Source organism: Podarcis filfolensis, assembly GCF_964270895.1.
Source record: "Podarcis filfolensis genome assembly, chromosome: 2".
NCBI lineage: Eukaryota > Metazoa > Chordata > Lepidosauria > Squamata > Lacertidae > Podarcis > Podarcis filfolensis.
In genome coordinates, this window is record NC_139605.1 from 82,876,184 (window position 1) to 82,894,889 (window position 18,706).

Consider the following 18,706-nt stretch of genomic DNA (forward strand, 5'->3'; position numbering starts at 1 on the left):
TCCCCATGAAACGAGCTTGTGCGGGAAACTGCAATTCATCAAGTGATGAGTAATCAAGTATTATGCGTGCATGTGTGAACTGCCTTCAAGGGGATTTTTATACCATCTTTCATATTTAACCACAGTCTCAAGGAAGATTCAAAAAATGTCGTTCTTACAAGCTTGGGGCCATACGTAATGAAAAAATGCCACCATGGGAGAATGCAAGTAAAAAGTTTCAGACTTTTGTTTCCTGTAAAAATATGTTATATATTCATCCTGGGAGGCATTGCCCTGAAATTGAATAGTGCATCTGATGTAGCAAGATTGGTTTAAAGAGGCTGCAGGGCACTGCACGCTTTTGCAGGGAAAGTATAGATACAGGTGATGATCCCTGATTGTATAAATGAAAATGCTTCTTCCTTTTACTTCCACGGAATTGGTCATGTACACTGTAGGGCGACACGCTGGATCTTCCCCCCACAGAGGAAGGATTAATTCTACTTCAGCTATCCCTGAAAAATGATTATCTTGCCAGACAAATCCAGTTAAAGATTGGCCCCCACATCATACAACATCTAGAGGCATAAAAGAGCAAAGCCTGACACACTTTACAGATGGTTCATTTTTACAGGAGATTGCACTTTTGGAACTCTGCGATGGAAGTGAGTTTTCACAAAAGCTATTAAACAATGTGAATGAAACCCGTAGTGAGGGAAGTGAACTTAACATTTACGAGCAGTGTAAGTTTTGTAATAACATTTCACCTGTGTCTGGTAATTGCCTTTTTTCCAAATGCTAACAGGGTTGACTGGAGGTAGCTGATCTCAGGAAAACCTGCCAGTTAAGATAATATACTGCCAGCTGGTTAACACTTACTGAAACCCACAATATATTGGCAGCTCTAAGGTGATCTCTCAGGTGCTAGGACTCAAGCAACAATGGGCAAAGACACCTAGACTGTCTTTGGCACTTGTGTAAATCCATGGGGTGGTTGATGGACATCCATCAATTTCTGGCCAGTGAGATTGTTGGTCGTACAATTGCTTCACTGGAATTTGAATTGTTTAATGATGTGCAGTTGTGCCATAAGTAGTGTTGGTACCTGGCCATTCTGTGATGCCCCACTGTACATCTTCAGAGAGGAAAACGTCTCTAGTGCAAACACTAGCTTTAATGTTGTGTGATAAGCCATCCCAGCCGTTAGATAACAAAAAGAACTCGTGGTGGGAGGAGCAAAATATGCCCAACATTATAAAACCCATTGCTCAAGATACTGACTTGTAGCTCCCCAGCCTTTTGTTCCCCCCTCCAGTCTTATTAATGCAGCAAGGAAAAGTGGGAGTATTTGGGGGGAACTGGGGGCTAAAGGGCAGGAAGGGCACAGTATGACTGATTAAACCAAATGGATATGTGATGCTCATTGTTATAATTCACTGATTTAATGAAAAATTAATAGCCATCGATAATGAAACTCACTTAGGACTTAAGCTGGCGCAGTGACACAGCTTTATTGTCTGAAACTCCCCCTCCCACAAATTCACTTTCAGTTAAATAGAAATAGTAAGATGCCTTTATTAAATTGCCCCCCCCCCCCGTCAGCATTAAGTATCCTTCATATATAGCATGGTAGTGTTAAGAGTTTCCTGGAATTTTAATTAATGTGATTTGAATATTAAAAGCAAGCTCCCTTCCAGTGGATTTTGATTAGTTTTGAACTGTCAACTTCTGGAATGCACTCATGGTACGCATTAAACTGAACAGCACAATAGAAGGCTAGGAAAGGTCCCTGCCACACTCCAATCTTTCGGCGCTGCAGAAGTATTGCTCTTCTGTAATCAGCAGGAAGCGATCCTTTTGCTGCGCTTTCACATAACACTATATTACAAATCTTCAAAGCCCACCCCCATTACAAAGTGGGCGTTGTGTTACTGCAATCCCAAATCAAGGTTTCAACAGTTTTCTCCCTCTCGTATATTTGCTGTTGGTGCACTTTCACTACAGTTTATTTTTGCTTCAGACTTTCCCTCGCCTACCTGTTAAAACCATTATGAAAAAGGCATCGACTAGCTTTTCAAAAGTTGTGGTGGGAAAAAACTGCATTGCAAGGCATGTAGCAGTGAAACAGCAGCCAGCCAGTAGGTTGGAATCCTGTCAGTCGGTTATTGGGCCTGTTTCCTTACCATGCTCCATTATACTCCCTTTGGGCAGACATCCCAACTTCAACTCAACTGACATAGCTTTCCTTTGGGCTGCCTCTTCCTGCCTTGAACCTCAGCCTAGCTGCTCATGGTGTTCGCTGGCAATGCTGGAGGCTAAAGTTTGGGTCAGTCTGGGCTCCCTACAGTCCAGCACCGTTGTTCTCTCATCTTTGGCAACGTGCCCTAACAACACCATAATAACATGGTGAACAATCATCTTGCAACCCATGCACATCAAGAAATATGGAACGTTATTCCTTATTGCAATAGTTAACTGTGGCTACATTTAAACTCCTGGATGTGCCTCACTTGCTCAACAGGTGATTTAGGCTGCAAGCACGTAGTCACTTAGCAGGGAGTAAGCACAGCTAAACTTGGTGGGACTACCGAGGAGCCATTAATAGAATTGTTCCAGACTTCTACAACCTGAAGCATGTTGTGTGACTACAACTCCCCTGATCATTGGCCATGCTGACTGGGACTGATGGAAGGTGTAGTCCGTTGATGACTGAAGGGCAGCAGCTTGCGGGAAGCTGGGCTATACTGTTAATAGTCCACAGTCAAATCTGCAAAAGAGATTGACACCCCGCCCCGGCCCACAGAAGCAAAGCTGATTAAAAATATTGGCAAATTCTATGCAAATTATCCATGGCTTCTCAAGAGGAAGCACTGCTGTGGAATTGCATAGTGCTGGAGATGGGTTCTTCAGGGACAAACAGGATTTATTTCTTCATTTTCTATTTGGCACTCTTTCGCTGAACGTGGATGTGTTTCCAGTGCAGGATCATTGATGGGTAAATGCTATACATAATTTATAGATTATTTGCAACAAAACTCTCAACTGCGGGCATGTTCCCTACTGTGCAAGGGTTACTGCTGCGCCTTTATCCTGAAATTGGCTCTCAGGCTCATGCAGTTTATTTATTATGAGTGGTTTATTAAATGCCTGTAATTGGCCAGACAACTCAGCACATGCATTTACAAATGCACTTAATTTAAAATGTTTCCTGAATGTGTGAGGCCTTTTGTGGAGATCTGAGCAGAGTCTATACAGTCAATAATGCGGTGGTTCTAGTCTAGTGAATAATGTGTTGAAATAATGCATTAATGCAAGCTTTTGCTGCTATAAATGTGTTAACCCTTAGGAACCACAGTTGGGAAGCCACAGAGTGACTCCAATGGCTGTTCTGGAAGCAATTAATGTGAGATGTTATGCAAATTTTGTACCTGGTGTTTGTTATCCAGTTTTTATCCTTAAGAAATTACTTCATTTCTCCTATACCAGTTTGTGGTTTTTGTTTTTTTGTCTGTAGACATGACATCTAGGATATATAGAGCTCCCCCCTCCCTGGGCCACTTGCAAATTGTTGAGAGTCTTGGCAGACCACATAACTATTTTTCTTCCTGTTTAGCAGCTGTAATACTTGGGGTCGTTCCCCATCTTGCTCCCAGCCATGGCTCTATTCCTCTGAGGAAGGCAGAGCCTCTTCCTGCCATTACTTCTAGTCTGTCCTTCTTGGCAGACTGGTGGATTTTAAGAATGATGGAGCAGCAGTGTGTGCCCACTATTCTTAACACATTGCTGCTGCCTCCCTGCTGCCCCCTGCCACCCCCTCCTGCCCCTCAGCTGTGGCCAGATACCCTTGTTGCTATGGCCTGCCCACCACTGCCATTGTGCCGGGGCTTACCTGGGCCACCTCCAGGTGGCAGCGTGGCTGTGGCGGAGAAGCAGGAGGCAGCAGCAAGCACCTGGCAGGGATGAGTGCCTGGTGGCAGCAAGCAGCATGTGCACAATGGCACTGCCACTTACGGGAGCTTGCCGCCCTGAGGCAACTCACCTCATCACCTTATGGTTGGGCTGGCCCTAATTTTAACTATTGACGTAGGTTTCATTAAAGGTGGAGATTATATTGGGTAGTCCTTCTGGAGACCTGAGAGATTTGCCATTCTATTCTTATTCCTCCCTTTCATTATTATTGAAGAGATCATACAGCTGTGGATTTCTCTGGAAGAAAGAAAAATCTTTTCCAGGCATCCTGCTCCCCAGTTTAAGATGTGGGTGGAATTTGGATGTTGTTGTATACACTTTTTCTGTGCTCTGTGTACTTAATGAGCTCTGCAATTAATTACAGTAATAAGATTATTGGTAAGAAGTGGCAGATTTAGAGAAGGATGATTAGATAATTAGAGATAAATTGCTGTTTGTGGGACCTTATTGAATATGTTCTGCAGATTGTCTGGCTTTGAAGAGATAATTGAGTCGCTGATTAATGAGGGCTTTGGCAGCAGCCCCGACTACAGCTCTTCTCACCTGGGTGAGACCGTGACTGTCACCATGGCAAAGAAGTGCAACCTGGGGGATGTGGAATAACTTTACTTTCAAACTGTAATGGTGGAAGAGCTAGATAAGGAAGCTGGAATAGCTTGCCTGTGTTTCAGGATAAATTAAATGATGGGACATTTTTGTTTTTACTGCCCTGTTTCAGCAGGCTTAAAAGAATGTCTTTCCATAGCAACAATGTCTACTGAGGAATTCTGTGTGAGGGAATTGCCCAAGAAGGGGAAACTGGTGACTGGTCAGTAGTTACGTAAATTTTCCAGGGAGGGCTTCTTAAGGAGTGGTCTTGCACTGCCTCCTTTAAGCAAGCAGGGAGCAGCCCTCTCGCAAGGAGGCATTAAGCACCTTGTCCACATCCTCAAGCCTTGCAAACTGAAACTCATCAAACACAACAGGACTAGATAGTGTTCTGGATACCTTTTGAGATTCATCTGCTATAGCAGGGCAGCCAGGGCAGGGTCCTGGCAGATGCAAGATTCTATTCTAAAAATGCTTTGCAAACAAGTTACAATGAGTTACCAGCAGTTTTACTGCCCCCTGTAAAAGGCCCTGTACTACCTGCAAAAGCTCTGCTGAATGTCACAGGGAGAAAATAACATAGGCTTAAAAAAATTTATTTCAGATGTTTGATGCCATCTACATGGTGATACCAAATCATCAGTTAGAGCACATATGTCTGCCCTATCCTTTCTTTGTTTAGTAGTTCTTTTTCATAATGTAATTCTGATGATGATTTTTGTGTTGCATGATATTTAGAATTTCTTTTCATAGGACTTGTGTTACTATGACTTTATCACTTTTTTCTTAAAGTGATCATGTTCCTTGAATTCTTCTTTCTAATTTCAGTACCTATAGCTATCTTTGGGAACTTTCATTCTTACTTCTAGTCAGCCTTGCTAAATTGTATGTTTTAAGCTTGCAAACCTCTATCATTTGTTGTAGCTGTTTGGAAATCCTTCAATTTTGTTTCTGAAGCTGACAAATAAGACAGCAATATATTTGCTTCATAAGAATTGACTCCTTCTCAGTTGATAATCCTTTGCCATCTCAGAATACCATCTATAGGTGATCAAATTTGTAAGCCAATTTAGGCAACTTAGAGGGGGAAAGTGTGTTATAAATTTTGATTTCAATAAAATAAACAGTACTCTCATGCTAGAAAGCATATTTTGACTCTTCCGTTGCCAGCATTTTGGGGCCTGTGCAAAAAGAGAAACTGCCATGGGCACAAAGGCATTCTTGTAATGCCTCTGAATGCCAGCTGCTGGGGAACAATTGTGGGAGAGGGTGCCCATGTTGTCTTGGTGGGCTTCCCAGAGGCATCTAGTCAACCACTGTGGGTGGAAACAGAATGCAGGGTAGCCCTTGGTCTGATCCAGCAGGGTGGCTCTTATGTTCTTAAACTGTATTTGCCAAAAGGTGAATGGAATTTACACAGCTAGTACCTTTTGTTACTGGTTGATAACTGGTATTGATTTAAGTAGTTCTCCTAACTTATTTTGTCTACAGTAGCCAGTTGAAAGTGTTCTTTTAGATTTGTTTTCGTCATATCTCTTGGGTTCTTGAGATTTTGGTTCTCTGGTTTTATGTATTTTAGCAAGTGTACCACTCCAGAGTTAAACCAGTCACTCTCAGTAATCTGACTTTTATTCTGCCTGACTTTATGTCACAAACTGTGTGATCTTTAATACATGATTGACACCACTCCCTGCTAACCGCTTTAAATTAGTCACATATGAGTCTTTACTTTTTTCTGTACTCTGAGCTCTAGTGAAGAATGTGTGCCTTTCATATGTAACATTTCTGCTGGGTGCACAGTACGCTGCAGATTTATTAATCAAAACTTGTGTCACCCCATTGCTTTATCTGCATTGTCATCGAAGTGAAAAATATTAAATACCTCTCTTGCTTCTCCACTTGCCACATAAAGAAACCATGCTGGCTAAAGTCTCTTCATCTTTCTAGTCTGGTCCCCTAACAATGCAGTACAGCTCACATTCTCCAGTTCTCTGCAGCATGTCTTTCATTTGACAACTGTCCTGGTCCATTTTTTGCTTCGCCATTTCATTTTCCGTATCTTTTTGAACCCCATGTTACTTTGCTGATGCAAACTTTGTACAGTAACACCACAGGAGACCAAAGTGTGCCGCAAGAAGCCTTCCCCCAGTACTGCAACTGTTGACAACTCCTAAACTCAAAATTTATGCCGCCTTACAATGCTTCTCTCCTGATATTTCCCAGAGCGGCTTCTTCTGTGCTCATACTAATAGGGCATTTTGCTTTTTTCTCCTAACACAGTTGGAGCACCGCTGCCTTAGATCTGGGCTTGTGCTTAAGGACTGATACTGGGATCTTGCCAGCTGTTTAGGAGCAGGGTTGGGGAACCTGTGGCCTGCAGGTGTTGTTGGACTACAACTCTCATCATCCCACAACACCAGAGCTTAGCTCTCTGTGTTTGGAGGAGCCAAACATAGTTGCTCAAATTAGCAATTCTGTTCCTGGAAAATTCTATGCCTTGTGTTCCATTGCTTGCTTTATTTATTTAACTTTATAAGCTCCTTCTCTCACAAAAGTGACCTGAAGCAACCCATGAAAATAGTATAAACACTAAAACCAATTATAACAAACACAAGCAAAACCACATCTATTCAGATAAAAGATAGCGAGCTCTGGGAGGAGGTGTGTGATTTCTCAGCTGCAGCAGGCTTGGAACAGGTGAGGGTCGTATGCCTCATCAGACCCAGGTGCTGCAATCAGCATTCAAAGCACTCAAGGGAAGCAGAGCTGAGGTGCTGTGTCTGCTCAACTGCCCATGTCGATGAACCTCGGCTTGGATTCTCCTGGTCCTCTACGGGACTGTGCTTCGGGTTTGACTCTGGACTATATCTTGCCTGCTGGACTTCAGACTTGGCTACTTGGATTGACCCTGAACATTGCTTCCTGACCGTTGGACTCTGCTTGTGTGGATTGACCCCCTCAGACTCTGAATGTTGGACTCGGCATACTGACCAGGTAGGCCAGAGGTTCAGGACAAAGGCGAAGGTAAAGAGATGTATCTTCAGCAAATAGCAGAAATTCCACAACTTAGGGGTTGCCCTAGATATCAGCCTCTCCCAGTGGTGGGAGGTGCTTTTCTTCATTGGAGGTTTTTAAGCAGAGGTTGTATGCCCATCTGCCATGGATGGTTTTGTTGTGATTCCTGCATTGCAGGGGGTTGGACTAGATGACCCTCAGGGTCCTTTCCAACCCTGCAGTTATATACAGTGGTATCTCGGGTTACATACGCTTCAGGTTACAGACTCCGCGAAACCAGAAATAATACCTCGGGTTAAGAACTTTGCTTCAGGATGAGAACAGAAATCGTACTCTGGCAGTGCGGCAGCAGCAGGAGGCCCCATTAGCTAAAGTGGTGCTTCAGGTTAAGAACAGTTTCAGGTTAAGAACAGACCTCTGGAACAAATTAAGTACTTAACCCGAGGTACCACTGTATTTCTAGGATTCTACCAGTGCACAGAATGTGGTGGTCAAGTCCTCTCTGTCCAAAAGGTGCCATAGCTAGTGAACCAACCATAGCTGCAAACATGCACTCCAACACTTTTAGATGAAGATGATTTTGTATTTCTAGTATAAACTAAGCAAGCAAAAGCATGCATAGGTAAGAAATGGTCGTCCAGGGCTAGAGGATTGTTGAAGGTACCAAGGATCCCACTTGGATAATTGATGTAGTAGTGAGGGGGTCTAGGTATATAGATTTCTCCTAAACACGAAAGGCAATACTAGCCAGATCTGGAGGGCACCATTTTGGCTACCCGATAATGAGGTGTCAAGAGAGATAAGGTGTTTAGGGTTAAGGCAGTTGCATAATGATGCTGCTTCTGGGAAGAAGGGGCTGTCAAAAGAGGGGGAGGCCAACCCACACTACCTGGATGGGTGTTTTGTACCTCTGTCTTGGTGGAGATCTTTTTATAATGCAACTATGTGTATATAATTTTAATCCTATCAATGTTCAACTTTTTAAATTATTGGTTCTTAGCTGTTCTTAATTTTATCTGCAAGGCACCTCGAGTCCCTGTCAGGGAAGACGGCAGGGGTATAAATAAATATATAATAACAATATAACAACAGTGTCAGAGCAGAGGCACAGCTGCAGGGTTGCAATGAAAATGACAGATACGGTTGAGTGTGCCAGTTGTCTCTGCACAGGAAAGCTACACATCCTTTTTGGTTTTTTTATGTGAAACCAGCCGGCCTGTTCCAGAACACAATGAGAATGGACATGATCCTCTGGAAAGGCACACAGCTCCCATTTATGACAAAAGAGCATCCACAGGGGGAAAGTTTCTCAAAGAATCGTGCTCGGCGTGCTCTTCTGGAAAAGACTGGGAAATCTGTTTCTGGAAGTGCTGATTTCTGCCAGCTGGGGGCTGTTTAATTTTCTGCTCATCTCCCCAAAAGGCAGAAGCCAGCTTGCATCACTTTATATCATGCAATCCTGCTGGGAAATTAACTAGGGAAAGGCAGAGGTGATGAAATACAGGCCACACAAGGCTTGCCTGAGTCACCGGCCTCTTTAGTCACAATGGTTTTGAGTTCTATAGTGCACAGAACATAGGACTACCAACTCTCCCCACCCCTTTCCAGGGCAACTCCTTTTTGGGCTGCGTGACAGATAGAAAGTAAGTGAATTTTTTACTCAGCAGGAAGTTGATGAGATTCATCCTCTGAATGTCATCCAGTCATGCTCAGCATTAAAAGCTCAGAATCCTCTCGGAAATAAAAGTTGGCAACCCACAAGATATGGCCTTAGCAACTGGAGGTGTAGGGAATATGGCAGTGCAGCATTTGGCTCATACAAGGTGGCCACTGTAACAACAGGATACTGTAAACTAGGTGGGCCATGGGCCTGATCCAGCACGCTCTTCTGATGTTGAGTTTGGACTTCAGGCTCTGTTAGGTCTATCCCAGTTTTGGAACACTCTTTTGTGATAGCACAACCCCATTTTTACCAGCAAACCTAATGATCTGGGCATTTAGGATGTTAAATAGCTTTGATTATCAAAGAAAACTCAACCCATGGCAGACATAGGAAGATGTGGATTGATCTGCTGAGGATGTGATGTCTATCTTAAACTTGAAGCAGGAATGCAGCTCTGAGCAATGCACAATACCCCCCCCCCAATGTTTAGTGGATTCAAAGGGACCCCCATGCCATGGTCTCTCCTTGGCCTGCAGAAAGACTGAATGTGGCTTTTCTGTGCCTGGTGTTGGCACCAGGCTGCAGGGAAGGTAATGTCAGGATAAATCCCTCATTCGTTTCTCTTGTTCTTCCTCCCTTTGCCAGCAACTGTGGGGAAATGCTGCACAAAATGTCCACATCATGTCATAAAGCCCTGGCCCAAGAGAGTGAGCAATGCCAAAGAACATCCGCCAAGCAGTTTGTAATGAGAGTCCAGGTGGGTGCCAGACACAAAATCAATGTGGTGTCCTTCAGGAGTGTAGCACATGCAGGAGCTGAAGAGCTGTAACAGGAAACGGCTCAGAACACAAGCTGAAATTCGTGTGCTGCTGGGGCAAAGATGGCCAATAGCAAGGCAGGATGTGTCAGCGATTGCTCTCCCAGCGCATGGGGGTTGGCACGGAAATGTTCGAGAGAGATGTTTGGAAAAGAGATTCTTGCTGTCTTGTAACAAAGTTAGCACAATGGTGATTGCTCCAAGCAGATTAAAACTTGGTTAGATTTGCATCTGCCCTCATCCACCTTTAAACAAATGTTCCCCATGAAAATATTTAGGCTAGAATAAATCATAGAAACTTAGCTTTGCAAAGAAGTGAATGTTCTACTCACATAGTTTCAGAAGTAACGGCAAACAATCTCCATCTTTTGGCAGTACAGAAAAAGTAAATAAGAAAAAAGATTCCAAATGCCTTTAAAAGAAAAGTACTTACAAAAAGGATCATGCAATCTTTGGGTTAGCAAAGATGCAGGCTTTAAAAATCTCGCTTTTGGAGAGATTCAGTTCACTTGGTTTTTCTTGCAGCTTAGTCATTGGCTGCATGGCCCCTTGCTCAAAATCAGTACAGTAGCCTTTCAAAAGTTTGAAGCCATTTGCATGCCAGCCTCGTGCCATGAGCCTTTGTCATTTGTAACACATTCTCTTTCCCTGCATATTCCAAATGGCTGATTTTATGCTTTAAGCAGGGATGGGGAACCCATGTGGCTGTCCGGAAGTTGGGAACGATATGTAAATTGCCTTGAGACTAATGTAGACAGGGATACAGAAATTCATAAAGTAAAAAATAAAAAATGAACTACAATTCCCATCATCCCTGAATATTAGCTGTGCTTGCTGGGATTGATGGGATAGTCCAACAACCTCTGGAGGGCGCCAGGTTAGCCACTGTGCTATGGCTTCTGTTTCATCATGAAATGTGGACTTATATTGGACTCCTTGTGAGGCTTTGCCAAAGTCATCCATATGTGATGGCAATGTTGCATCATAGCATGGGCAATGGGAAGAGCCAGTAGAAACAGCCAGTTCTGAAGAAGAGTCTGTTCAACTCCTTTCATGGTTGCATTATTTGGTGCCACTTAGTTGCTAGGACTTGCTGATCAGAAGAAGGTTGGCAGTTTGAATCCCTGCGACGGGGTGAGCTCCCGTTGCTTGGTCCCTGCTCCTGCCAACCTAGCAGTTCGAAAGCACGTCAAAGTGCAAGTAGATAAATAGGTACCACTCCGGTGGGAAGGTAAACGGCATTTCCGTGCGCTGCTCTGGTTTGCCAGAAGCGGCTTAGTCATGCTGACCACATGACCTGGAAGCTGTACGCCGGCTCCCTCGGCCAATAAAGCGAGATGAGCACCGCAACCCCAAAGTTGGTCATGACTGGACCTAATGGTCAGGGGTCCCTTTACCTTTACCTAGTTGCTGGTTAGTTACTGGAAACTGCATTTTGTTTCATTGGTGTGTAGATATCCGACAACAAAAGCTGACCCTGCACATTTAGAGCTATGCGCTCACCACCACTGATGGTCTAGGGTCATAGAGGCCTCCTGCCTGCTAGCCTAGCAAGACATTCTCTCTCTCCATATTGAAAACCATTGAACCTCCACCTCACTTTATGAAGCAGCTCAAGAAGCATGATGTTGAATATGGGAAAGAGATGGGGGTGGAGTGGTGGTGGGGAATGAATCACACTTCCAAGGTTTCATTTGGTGTGCTTCTATTGCACTTTGATCCATCCAATTATCCGAAAGGAGCCTGACTTGCAAAAAGGGCTTTAAATCCAGCAGACCTAGTGTGAAGCAGCACTCTGATACCTGTGGTTCTTGATGCTGGGTCAATGAGGAAAGGCAATGGGGGCAAACCTTTCAAGAGATGATGAACTACATTGATTGCTACCTGCCAGCTGCTTTGCCTGAAATAGACTGAACAAGGGAGGTGTAGCAGCTGCAGGAGGAGAGAGGCGCTCTGCCTTGAATTCAGGCACTGCAGCGCAGACGTGGGATAATTGCTGAGGAAAGGGTGTACAATGGCTTTCATTGATGTCTTCCTAGGCTGTGGCTTCACTCCAACACTACAGCAGTGGGTCTGTGCATTGCTCTGTCCTAACATTCGGGTTGCCTCTAGCTAGCCAGTGAGTTCAGCAGGGGAGGAGACTGTTAGCCTGTGACATAGGAGCCAACTTCTAGGCGCTGATGTCCCTTCACCCCCCCAAAAGGTGTGTGTGACCAGCATGTTCTGATCTATTGTGCAGGGTGGGGCTTCCCAGGGCCCCCCAATATTTTATTCAAGTTGTGTGACATAACACACAAGGAAGTTTAGTCAGCCGTGTCCCTGCCCACCCCATCCTCATGCCTACTTAGGGGGCTACAACTTGCATGCCATTGCTGCCTTGTCATTGCTCATCAAACTGCTACAGGTCCATGAACTGCGTTAAATGCACAAACCTATTGGGAGAGAAGCTTAAGTAACGAATGTCCACTGGCAGAACAGCTATGAGTGTGCAAGGTGGGTCTGCCAACAGAGGATCCTCTTGTGCAACAGCTGCCTTCGGCTAGAGTCCCTCCAGCCCCACATTCTTCACCGCCAAAGAGCCTATTCATGAATTGGGGGGGGTTGCCCATTCACTTTCTGCCTTCTTCCTGTAGGAACCTACCCACCCCCTGTTGTTGGTCTTTAGTAGCACAAAACGGTCTGGCTTCCCTCTCATTTTCACTTGGGTTTCTCTGAGAGCATTTTCTGGCCTCAGCAGATTGCTATCTGTAGTGGAGTTTGAATTACATGGGTCACTGAGCATTAGGCTTGCTCCTCTGCTGCATAGCCATTCCCTGGAGCCTCATGGAGGATTTGGAGGGAGGAAGAGGGAGGCTCCTGGTGCTGATTAGCTAGCAAGAGAGGCTGTGCACCTTCTTCATTTTTTCTCACATGGTGATTTTTGCATAGCGCAACCCCCCCCCCCACATCATGATTCATGATACATTACCAGGTAAGAATTATGAAACCGATATCATGATGGACTTCAAACCAGTTTTGAACGACATACTGATATATCACTCAGTCTGCTGATTTAAGATTGTCTAGTAGCAGTTTTTTTTTAATGGGGGTACACGGGGGTATGCATACCCCTAAACATTGTGCGAATCTAAGTTTGGCCTCATTGGGGGGGGGCAATATTTCAATATGAATAGGAAAATGAGAGTACCCCTAAACATTATTTTTTTTAGAAAAAAGCACTGTCTAGCACCATGTCTTCCCCCAACAATACTAGTCATCATTAGGCTCTTGGATTTCTTGAATAACCTTTCAGCAGGAGTGAAAGGATCGTGTTTTATTGTACATCATGGTACAGATCTGGAAAGAGGTGAGTTTCTCTGCTACGGAATGCCATGTGTTTTTTGTACATGTTAACAAAGAAGTAAAATAAGGGCACTATAGAATTTGAAGCGCTAGATTTTATAGTTGCTCTTCACACATACACACACACACACACACACACACACACACAAACAAACACAAGCCTACCTCTCTGCTTACAAAGTTTGCAAAGCCAGCCAAGAAAGATGACCTCTTAGGTGTACCAAAAGCGAACAGAGCTTTTTTTCTGTTGAAATTGCTTTATTTTTGAATCCATAAATATTTGTTACTGACAAAAGTGGAAAAAAATCCTTAAGACTCTAATTTTTATTTTTTTTACTAAACCGGTAATAGTTTTGTTTACAGTACCTACAGAATGTGCTTTTACAGGTAAGTATAACAACAAGGATAATACAGAGAAAAACAGTCAAATACTGCTGCCTTGAAGCTTAATGCGTAACCAAGAGTCTGTGCAAAGATACAGATAACAAATGTACTTTCTTGTCAGAACTACTGAAGAATAAACATGGATTCCATAAACTGGGCTAAAGCACAAAGAGGGCTGGACATTCAACCTTCCCCTCAGGAAATAGCTATCCCCCAAATTAAGCTGGTTACAATAAGATTTGGCTTCCTTGGAGAAGAGAAACTCTTGCTAAAGGATTCCTTGTCAGCTTATGGAATGAAGGCTTGAAGAAGCGACTGCAAAGCATGTGGTTAGAGCAACAGTAAGGCGCAGTTCAACACCATTGGTGAGAACTTCCACAAATCATGAAAGGTCACAAAAGAGACACCAAATGCCATTTTCGCTAACTAATGAGATAATGGACTTTTTAGTCCCCCCCTCCCCAGATTTACATAAATATAATAAGAACAGAATATGTCTGTCTCCCTTCATTCTCACAGGCCTTTGGCAGATGAAGTATAATGTTTGGAAATGATTCCACCTGCTGCCTCTACAACTCAGTGAAGACACCTCAGAGATGATGCTGGACCATCCTGTTGATTAGCAGTAAACATACAACATACAGGTAGCTATTATTTGAGAACTGAGCCAATCCAGAGTTATTGCTGAGATGTTTCTGGGAGAGCATTACATTAGTTTTTGAAGTTTTAACCCTTGTGAAAAATTAACACAGGGAATTGAGATGGCTCCAGTGGAGGTCTGCTAAGGAATCTCAAGCTGGCTAACAAGTCACAGAGTTAGAACTGTTATCTTTGTTAATGTTCCTCAGCATCCAAGAGATGTTTTGTGTGAAATGTGCCTTCCATACAGTCTGGGTAGGCCAGGATGACTGAAATCATTAGTTGTTCTGAATCAACAATCATTGTTTGCTGAATAGGAAACCATAGGACAGGGCTGGGGTCCTTCTTCTCTCCAGGTGTTTACGGATCAACTTCCATCAGGCCCAGCCAGTGTAGCTATAAGGGTCAGGGATGATGGGAGTTGTAGCCCAGCAACACCTGAAAGCTCCAAGGTTTCCCTGCCACAGGGTATTTTAACCACACTCTTTTCCTCACAACTTCAAGGCCACTCTCATGTCACTGCATGGCACCCACCTCTGCATTGCCAAAGATGATGATGTTTGCACATTGTCACTTATACCAAGATGAACTAGAATTGGAGGGCTAATTATTCCAGGGCTTTTCTCCCTTTGCTTTCAGCTCACTTCAGCCTGTGATTAACATTTGATTTAATATTTGACCATGGGAAGAAATGAGAATTTGAAGTGTGTTAAGGGGCTTGTATCTCAAGGCAAGAGATTCTGTAAAGAAGCTGGGCGAGTTCTTTCACCACTCTTACCCCCCAGCCCTGGGGCACCTCTTTCCTTCATACTCTCTTGCCCTCCAAACAAAACCCAGAAGGATTTGGCTGCTCAATAGTTGCTCTATGTAGGCTGTCAGCTGGGTGGCTCACAGGCTGCATTGTGCACGTTGTCCAGAAGTGCAGGTAAGCAAAGGCAGCATTTGCAGTTCAGCCTAACTAGGGGGAGAATGACTTCTTTCCCTTTAACCCTGCAACACTTTTGAAAACCAGGGAAGTTTAAGAAAGGAACCCTAAAATATAAAACATACACACAGGGGGTAGGGAGCTGTATAGCTATATTAGCCCTGTTCAGTGAAACACAAGATTGCTTCATTTAGGAAATGACATTTCCTGTGCATGCAATTAAGATTGTTTTCTGTTTCACGGACTTCCTTCTGTCTATTTGTTCTGAGGATTGCACTATTTTATGAGTTCATCTTGAACTCTTTCTCATTCTTCCCAGTCTTGTTATGTACTTGAACCCAACCCAGCAGAATGTAATGCGGCTTGGCCTGTGCAAGAACTGACCTACAGGGGATGCTATAATCACAGGAGGAACCAACCAAGGCAGCTGTAGGACAATCTACACTTGCAAGTCACAGGTCAGAGAGGTGTTGCTGTTGGGTTTTGTTTTGTCTTTTTGCCTTACCCCTTTCCCTGGGAAAACTTGCTGTTTGCTGCTGAATTGGAAGAAATTTTGTTCGAGTTCCGGATTGGCGTTTGTTTCGATTCAGCAGGAAACAGTAAGTTTTCCTTGGGAAAGAAACCTTTCAGACTCGTGACTTGAATTCATGGGAGAAACGAAAGTGTGGATGAGCCCTGTGTCAGGGCTTGCTGTTTGTGTACACATAAGGTATAGATTTCATGTTAGCCATTCTGGAAAATTTTGTTGGAAGGTCAATGTGATAAAACGAAGGCTAAATAAAAACTAAAAACGGAAGGGCACACCTTAAAATGTGAAATTTGAAACCAGCAAATATGTTATACAGGGATACTTTGCAGGGAGCTGCATTTGCCTCTGGTTCCCTGTTATGTGTGCACATGTTGCTGAACATAGGTGAAGCAACTAAAAGGAAAAAAAAAAGGCTGTTTGACTGATTTTGGGGGAAGAACTGTCCATGCAGCCAGAAGTGCCTTTGAAATCTGCACTGTAGCTGCTCACTCAGCTACATGGACAAGCTCACATTTCAATTAAAATTGGTTTGCCGAACCCCACCTCTGGCTGCATATGTTGTTTTTGAGAGCCCTGTTTTTGTGTGTAGAGCACTTGGATGTTTTTGTTTTAATAATCAAGCAGTATATAAAATTCTGTCAAGTAAACAAATAAAAAAAAATCATTCTAGTTCCCCATATGAGTAGACTTGCATGAGAGAGATAATGGGGATGAATGTTCTAGCTTTGCCCTCTGTCGCTGTTGGGAAGGGCAAGTGTTTCTGATCTTTCCCATTTTAATATGCATATGTTTGTGTGCCATTTTCCTTAATGTACACATTTTTGCAAAGCAGTTTCACCCATACATGCCTTTAATGTACACTCCTCCAACATATGCATTTCTGTATACATTACTTGGCTGGACAACTGCGTTGCAAAATGCAGAGAACTGAATTTCTAAGGTTGGCTATGTTTTGGTTCACATATTGTTTCAGAAAGTATGAATTAGGTTGATTCACCTTTAAATGCAAATAGAATCAAATGTCTCCCTTATCACTAATCCGCATTCTCAATGCCCTCCATAAGTTGAAGGCAAATGTCTCCACCAGTAAACTGTCCTACTCATGTACGCTCCCCATGCAGTTTAGTTTTAACTTGACTGGGGAGCCTATGTGAGCTCTATCCTTCCAACTTAGGGAGCATGACAGCAACAGCAGTGGTGGTAAGGAGCTGGGATATATCCCACTCAAGCCCACTGTTTCTCGTTGTGTGAGAGGTTCACAATCCAGTCATATGGGTATGTAGCTTTGTAGGGGATTGCAGTCCAAGTTTCCTGCTGTCTGTGGCCTTTGGAACCAACCATCCATAAAGCAACCCTTTATCTGAATGTTTTCTGGAAACCGGCAGGTTAAAAAACAACACCACCTTCCTGAGAAGTCCTCAAAGACTTTGTTGCTCTTATCAGAGTAGGGGAATTACTCCTGAAATAAGAAGGCTAAAGGAGATGGCTCTGTGTTAGGCAGAAGAAATTGAACCGGTGAGATGTGATGACGGAGACCTCTGCTTAGAGGAAACATGTTCATGTGGCTTATTTTTGTATTTCCCACCAAGCTAAAAGCTCAGATATCACACCTCCATTGCAAGTCTTAGTTGTCCTGCTGCAGCACTGGATTAAGTCAGGGCTCCTTTCCTTCTCCCTGAAATCACTGAGTAGAGCTTAGGTTAAACCTAAGCAGGAACTGAGCCTTCACAATCTCAAGAGGAAGAAAACACATGGAAGAGCAAGATGGCCACTCCATAACCATTGTAAAAAAAAAAAAAAAAAGTTCAATAGCACACCTTCTCTTAGGGTTAGGATGTAAAATTCAGGTAACTGATAATATTTGTATTAATCCTACAGGAACACCTGCTACTACTTGGTGATACCCTGGGAAAACTTGAATGGCTGCAAAATGCTGAAATGAACATGTGGGTCCTGCTTCAATGGCAGTAAGTAGTGACTCATTTCTTGCCTAAATTCAAAGGGTGGTTCTTATTATCTTGAAAGCCCTCAATGGACTGAGCCCAGAGTACTTGAAGGAGTATCCTTTGCAGTATGATCCTACATGCTTCTGAGGTCAACTGAAGAGGATTTCATATGTAGTTTGATTCCTGGCTTTAGCTGAAACTGATTTTGGGGAGAGTGCAGGGGAAGGAGAGGCTGACTTCTGCTTGTGTGACAGTGGGTTTTGCCCTTTTTAGTGGAAAGGCAGGGATATAAATGGGGGGTGGGAATTAGGCAATATGTAGAAAATTTGGTATTCTCAGAACTTGAAGGACACTTGGCTTATCTACACTTCTCACAAGGTTAGTGCATCAACTCCCTCTGTCTCAAGCAGCATGGGAGCAATCACTAGTTTTAATGGGCTTGACATTAGCCAGCCTTACATCCAGATGTAAGTGGCTCCGAGACTGGATGCTAGCTGAAACATCTAACTTCAGAGCACAGTTGAGACAAAGTAATCAGAACCGCTCACTTCCCTCGTCCACCTATCCTATAACACCTCTCTGAATCCATCAAGCCAAATTGCAGGCAGTTGTGACTCCATGGAGATCTCACTTAGGGTAACACTAGGGCTCTGCATTTCTTCAGAGGACTTGTACAGAAGGATGTACTGGTGATCTCAGTAGGGTATATGAGCTGTTGGGAGGCCAAGGCCTGCTTTGTATAGTATGCAGGCAGCATGGTTGCACCACACACAAAAGGGCACCTCTGCAGCGTTTGAGGCCATGCGATTACCATAACATTGGCAACTGAGTGGATTCATGGTCACACAGCTGCAGTTTGCAGCAGCAACCACAGTGCTTGCATCCTGTATAAGGGCGGCCCAACAGGCAG

General features: G+C 43.7%; 1 long non-coding RNA gene across 2 annotated transcripts; it reads left to right on the forward strand.

The window, feature by feature from the left end:
• The first annotated feature begins 743 nt into the window (after positions 1-743).
• On the forward strand, positions 744-18,623 carry LOC310755279. 2 transcript variants are annotated; one of them, XR_014544269.1, is made up of 4 exons: positions 744-7,530; positions 9,860-9,971; positions 14,277-14,401; positions 17,729-18,623. It is a non-coding gene; the product is annotated as an uncharacterized lncRNA (long non-coding RNA). The 2 variants fall into 2 exon arrangements; XR_014544270.1 differs by lacking the exon at positions 9,860-9,971 and having other exon boundaries at positions 750-7,530.
• The last annotated feature ends 83 nt before the right edge of the window (positions 18,624-18,706 follow it).